The following is a 6,571-nucleotide window of genomic DNA, read 5'->3' as shown; positions in this document are numbered from 1 at the left end:
TGAGCAAGAAGACGAATCTCAACATTTTCGTCGATGAGTTTGGATTGCAAATTACCCCGATTCCAGTGCCTCAAGAACCTGAAGAAAATCCTGAATCTAAAGACGAACCAAATCCCAATGATTCACAGTTCAGCCTGATTTAGGAGCTTCTGGTTCCAAGCTGAACGAAGCACCTCGGCAGCCACAGCCGATTATTCAGTCGGATACTAATCAGAAACCAAGTACAAGCCGACCGAAACGTATGATTCAGATGCCATCAAGACTTGAACCTTTTCTGGTATTCTGGAAATAACGAAGGAGGGATGTTGGCCACTAAAATAGCAAGTGACGACATTTGCTGTTTGTTGAGACAACGCTTGGAGTTACCATAGCTAACCCTAGCAACGGTAGCAACAAGGTAGAAACAGGAATATATAATTTTCACTTTGTACTTTGAATTGGATGAATAAAGACCCATTTTTTGGAATACGAAGATTTCTTCAATTATAATAAAGTACAACAATACTATATGCGAAAACAAATACCCAATTTAAAGAAGCTATGTTTGGGTTTGAACCCATAAATGTTTTCTACTTTAAATTTCTAGTTTGCACCTTTATATAGATCACAAAGATAAAAAGACGTCATCAGAACAAATTGGCTCAAATGGCACGTTCCCCTTGACAGCTGTCTCATATAGCTTACTACACCTGTTTGTACTATCAAATGCTAAGTATTACCACAAGTATATCGTATAAAAAATGCTACAAATATCCCGTACAAACCAGCCGGGACGCAAGCAAGTCACATAATCAGCATCCTCCTAACTTCAACTTGCTCGATCGACGCTTTTCTCTTCCCCAATGGCTAGCATAATGACTCATAATGGCACGAGACACCGAGCTTACTGTTTGGTAAATATTTACTACTCTGTTTAGTAAACTTTTTTGGCATGTTTACTAAACCGTTCGTGTTAGGACGCGTATTGGCTTCCTGAACCAGATTTTGCACGACAGAATAGAGGAGGAAATATTTTTTTTCTGTGTATGACCTAGCAAGCATTCCACTTCGTGTATATGTCATTTCACTATGGACTGGTACTGCTCAAATTGCTTGTAACGTCAAATTGTATGTGCGTATAGTTACTAATACCTTTGACAAAAAATTTTGCATTGTCTTGATCTGGAATGATAATATCAACGAATGGCATAGAACACATTCATAAATTAAGACAAATCTTAAAGTAATTATACCGCGAGATAAAGATAAAGTGAGATCCCTGTTAGTTGGTTCTGTTCGATGCATTAGTTCTAAGGGTTCAAGTGCTTCTAACAGCAGAATTGTTCATTTGTTGAACAATTTACTCTGTGATATAAAAATTATTAGATCCAAAGCAAAGATATTGCATTCGATTTTTCCACAATGCAACTCGTGTAAACCGGCAATAAAACAACGGTGGTGATTCACATATATACACACCTACACACTAATGAGATGACTATTGCTACAATATCTTGCACTTCTCCATAAAAAAATATTCCCATACCGGGAATCGAACCCGGGCCTTCTGGGTGAAAGCCAGATATCCTAGCCACTAGACCATATGGGATGTTGGATGCAAATATTGTTAATATTTTTCTCAAAAATTTACACCAAAACTTTATGTTTAATTCTTACATTTTGATAATTTTCTTACATGAATAATTCTCATTTAAAAATAACGAGCGGGGATGAACGCCACAAAACCGATACTTGTTGTTTATAAATCATTCTTCCAGACGAACCGGCAGTTTGCCCATAATGTGAAAAAATCGTCGTCACTGTTTACGCTTAATACAGTAATAAAAAACTTCCACTTGATCCCTCGTCTTGCAGATCAAATTACGCAGAGTAATCGTTAATGATGATGGGTCATAAAAGTTCTGATTACGTTACGCGCGCATAATCGATATGGTTTTTCATTTAAACGAGCTTTCCTTATCACCGATCAATGCATTTCGCAAGAACAATGAAGCTCTTGTAGAAAGTTTTATGTAAACAATAGTCTTCCGAGTTAATGTTCTACAGTCGTCATTGGGAAAAGATATGTAATATAATCAGTAGGTCGAATATTTTTCTCTACATTGCTTCAGAGTGATGAAATCAATGATGACGTTTAGTAATTATTTCTATAACTAATAAGGTTAGCCTCTGTAGGAATATTTTACCTGTAAAGTATATATAAAATCTGGAACTTGTTAATGATATGTGGAATTTGTTTGATAACCTAATTTATAAACTAATGATTCGTATAGGGTAACGGAGGTATTTTGGTCACTCTAATATATGAAGTATTATTCCATTCTTTAACATATTAGGTATGAATATATACTTCAATTTGATTACAACCAAAAGTATGCACGCCGGGCCAAAATATATCAGAGTGGCCAAAATACCTTCGTAACTCTAAATGCTTGAAAATAAACTTTGTAAGGGTGGAGAGGAGAGGGAGAGGAGATATTTTCATTAACTGAAGAACTTGGTCATCATCTCGTTAATCATGTATTAAGGCAAAATTAGTGAATGCAAAAAACTTCCCATACCGGGAATCGAACCCGGGCCTTCCGGGTGAGAGCCGGATATCCTAACCACTAGACAATATGGGATCCTTAACAATGATTTCTCTTAAAAGAAATTCTTCGCATGGAAATTAGTTCTTTTTCTCTTATTGCTGTACGGATTACTCAAACTACGCGCAACTAACAAAACGAAAATTGTTCTCATTTGTTGTTATTAGACAAAAATACGCTGCGTTGCATTGTGACGATGGCAGAACCAATATTCCCAATCTTAGGTTCAAAGGAATGGTCTTATGGTTTGTTTTTCGGACACATCAAAAACTTACACTGTCGTCTAGAGTACGATGTCAAAATCGTAAAAAAAAAACTCCAAATTTGAATAAAAACTAGTTGAGTTTGTACGTCATGTTAGTTGATGAATATATGAACCATACATACCATACCAGTTCTCGGGTTCCGGAGGTACCTACAAAAGAGAAACTCATTTCGTTTTTTTTGTTCATGGATGGTCTAACCGATTAGAGAACTGTCTCATAACAAGCTATACCAGGTAATGCACAAACAACCTCTTTGGTTTCTTTCAAGAATCGAAGAAAAATATTGTGAATAGAGTAGCACAGTATTTTATATGAGAGTATGATTGATATGAGAGAGACATCATTATACCACTAGGTGGATTAAAACAGGTTTTACCTTGTTATGTATAGAATCACGCTCTTGAAATGAATATTTCTTTATTATTCACCATATAATTTCGGAGCTGGAAGTAGTGTCCAAATAAAAGTCAGTATTGTTATACGACTAGTACGTGAGATCTTTTGTTCGCGTTCTGTCGGTTACGTTACTTTTACCATTATTTTCCCGGAATCGGAAATGACAACCGGTAAATCTGTGAACTTGACCCAGAATTAAATAGTAGCATAACTTTCAAACGAGGCTAGACTTGTAGAAATCGACTCAGACGCTTCTAACAAAATGGAACGGCTAAAATCAACGTGTTTTGTTGTTTACGTCACTTATACCATTATAAAGGGTGATTTTTTAAGAGGTATAGGATTTGATTTTCAAAAAAGAAAAAGAAAAACAAATTTGAGTAAATTGATGAAATCGTTATTGAAATCGATAGAACGATCAATATATTAGGTGTACAACTTTGCTTCCGCCGTTTTTTCCAAAATTTAAAGCTTTATTGAGAAAAAGTGCTTACAGATGTATTATTCAAAGTATTGTCCGTCGCTAGCGACAACTTTCTCCCATCTTTCCGGAAATTTTCGGATCCCAGCTCGAAAAAAGGAGTCCTTTTTTGACGCTATCCATGAAGCAATCCATTTTTCCAACTCCTCGAAGGATTGAAAATGTTGATCTGCCATTCCGTGTGCCATCGCACGGAATAGGAGAAGGTGGGGGGGGGGGGGGGGGGGGCAAGCAAGACTTCCCATTTCAGCGTTTCCAAGTACTTTTTGACCACTTTTGCGACATGAGGCCGAGCATTGTCGTGCTGGAGGATGACTTTGCCATGTCGCTCTTGATACTGTGGCCGCTTTTCTTTTAGCGCGCGACTAAGGCGCATCAGTTGCGTTTGGTAGCGATCTCATGTGATGGTTTCACTCGGGTTTAAGAGCTCTTCATCAAGCAATGCTTCTAGTTGCTCATATTTGAAGGTTTCTTCTCTTCCACCACCATGTTTGTCTTCGACATCGAAATCACCATTTTTAAAACGTTGAAACCACTCCCGACACGTTCTTTTACTCAGAGCAGCATCACCGTAAGTTTCTGAAAGCATTCGATGCGCTTCAGTTGCATTTTTTTTCGAATTGTAACAGAAAAGTAAAACTTCCCGCAAATGGCGAGAATTGGGCACATAAACAGACATTTTCGAGTGTGAATAATACGAAAACAAGAACAACTGTCACTGAAACGGCGATGACACTCATTTTAAAGGCATTATCATCTATGTATTTTAACCAGCCTCAGCCCGTACAGCCATCTATCGGAAAACGGTGGAAGCAAAGTTGTCCCCATGATAATTTAATATTTGAAGATTTCATTTGATTTCATGCAAATGTTGGCCGCGGCTTCGCTTTAGATGACTCATGCATAAGGTCCAATTTTGGCACTCTCTCCAACATATCGGCCGGTATTTCATGAATAAATGCTACAATTTTGTAGCCCAATTGACGGGCCCATAACGTGAGATAAACTATTCACCGAAGGCGGCTCTCAATTTGGTCATTGTTTCGCGTGCCGCGTGGGATGTGGCACTGTCTTGTTGAAACCACATGTCAGGCATGTCCAATTCTTTCATTTTGAGCAAAAACAATCGTCAATCATCACACGATAGCGCTCGTCATTCACAGTCCGCCCATCGACACCTTTGAAGATGATGCCACCGGCCCATAATCCACATCAAACAGTGACTTTTTTGGGATGCATTGGTAGCTTTTGCAATGCTTCTGGCTGGTATTCACTCCAGGTGCGGCAATTTCGCTTGTTGACGTATCCATTAAACCAGCTTCGTCGCTGAACACAATTTTTCGATCATCACTCTCTTAACCGAGTATGAACTTTGATGGTAAAGTTCAATAATTCGCAAGCGTTGTTAAATCGTAAGTCGATTCCTGATTAAATTATAGACCAAACTGAACAAGTTTGATAATGACACAAGACACAATAGAGCGTGGAGTGTGATAAATATCATTAATTCATTCAAAAATTCAAGAGAAACGATAAAATACTTCACAAACTAGGTATTTTTAGTGAACATCCTACAATCCGGTTGTAATTCCATAAAGAAAAGATCTTGTTTGGATATTATTCAGTTCAGTCATAAAATGATAAATAGTTAGAATCAGTTAGGTGAAGCATTGTCATCATGCCAGAAATGTTGGTATGACAATTTGGCTATAAATTTAATGACTAAATTGATCGTCTTAGTATATTTTACTAGCAAACAAAACATGTCGTAAGCCCACTGCACTCAATCTCTTAAAATATTCCGTATTTCTATGTGTCGGTTTTGCACGATACGCTTTGTGCGATGATTCGTTCAATTCATGCGGTTGAAAATTTACGCGCCTTATTTTGGCACTGAATTCAACCTTAATACGCGTTCATTCCAAACATTTCTGAAAACCTTAATTTTGAGTTATTTACGGTTATCTGATACTATTGAACATGTTATCATAAATTTCTGACCATATTTCCGATTATATGAATAAAAATTATGTTGCTGCGTTGAATACAACAAGAGACATTCGCGATTAAGTTCTACCCATTCTTGTACAGTGTGCATTTTGAAAAGGTGCCCCATAGTTAAGTTAGACTTATTCACGTCAAAAGATTTTGACTGTATTATCACAAAAACTCGCAAATAAATGCCGTTTTTCGTACCAATTTACCTTACTTTCACAATTTGTCACCTCAGTTTTGATGATTATTTGCCATCAATATTCGCGATGGCACATGTTCCCAAACCCAACAATAAATATTCCAACTGCGGTCATTTTGCATCTTTTCAACGGCGACAGCGACGGTGACCGAGTTCAGCGTAAACAATTTTCTCAATTTTCCAGCCATTCGTGGATTTTGTAAACAGATACCTAGCCGCGTGATGTTTTATTGCCCCTGAGAGTTATGGCCGTTTCAAGCATGATAATTTTACGTGGTGAAAATTGCTGGAAATAAGCATTAGTAAAAGAAATCAAGATAATTTATTACCCTCAATGGTACGGGTCTCGTAAATATTTGAAGCTATAAAATTTTAATCAATGTGGAATTCAAAAACACGTTCATGAATGCCCTTTAACTGATGTTTTGAGCAAAAATTGATAATGGATTCGCAATATTGTATTTCGCATTTCCAAAAACATGACTCCATTGGGGTAGCTCCCATGATAAACTATTTCGAATAATCAGTTTATGAAATGTTGTCATTCAGTAAAACAAATGGCAATAAAACACTTTGTATTTTAAAATTTTACTAATCACTACACAACACTTTCTAAAGAAACTACTTGAAACGCGTAGAAGGGTTA

General features: G+C 37.1%; 2 non-coding genes across 2 annotated transcripts; both read right to left on the bottom strand.

Annotated features, from left to right (window-relative positions):
• Positions 1 to 1,516: 1,516 nt before the first annotated feature.
• Trnae-uuc (transfer RNA glutamic acid (anticodon UUC)) lies at positions 1,517 to 1,588 on the bottom strand. Its single transcript has one exon. It is a non-coding gene; the product is annotated as a tRNA-Glu (tRNA).
• A 964-nt stretch (positions 1,589 to 2,552) lies between these two features.
• Positions 2,553 to 2,624, bottom strand: Trnae-cuc (transfer RNA glutamic acid (anticodon CUC)). Its single transcript has one exon. It is a non-coding gene; the product is annotated as a tRNA-Glu (tRNA).
• Between the last annotated feature and the right edge of the window lie 3,947 nt (positions 2,625 to 6,571).

This window comes from Malaya genurostris, chromosome 2, assembly GCF_030247185.1.
Source record: "Malaya genurostris strain Urasoe2022 chromosome 2, Malgen_1.1, whole genome shotgun sequence".
Lineage (NCBI taxonomy): Eukaryota > Metazoa > Arthropoda > Insecta > Diptera > Culicidae > Malaya > Malaya genurostris.
This window is presented reverse-complemented; position numbering and strand designations above follow the sequence as displayed.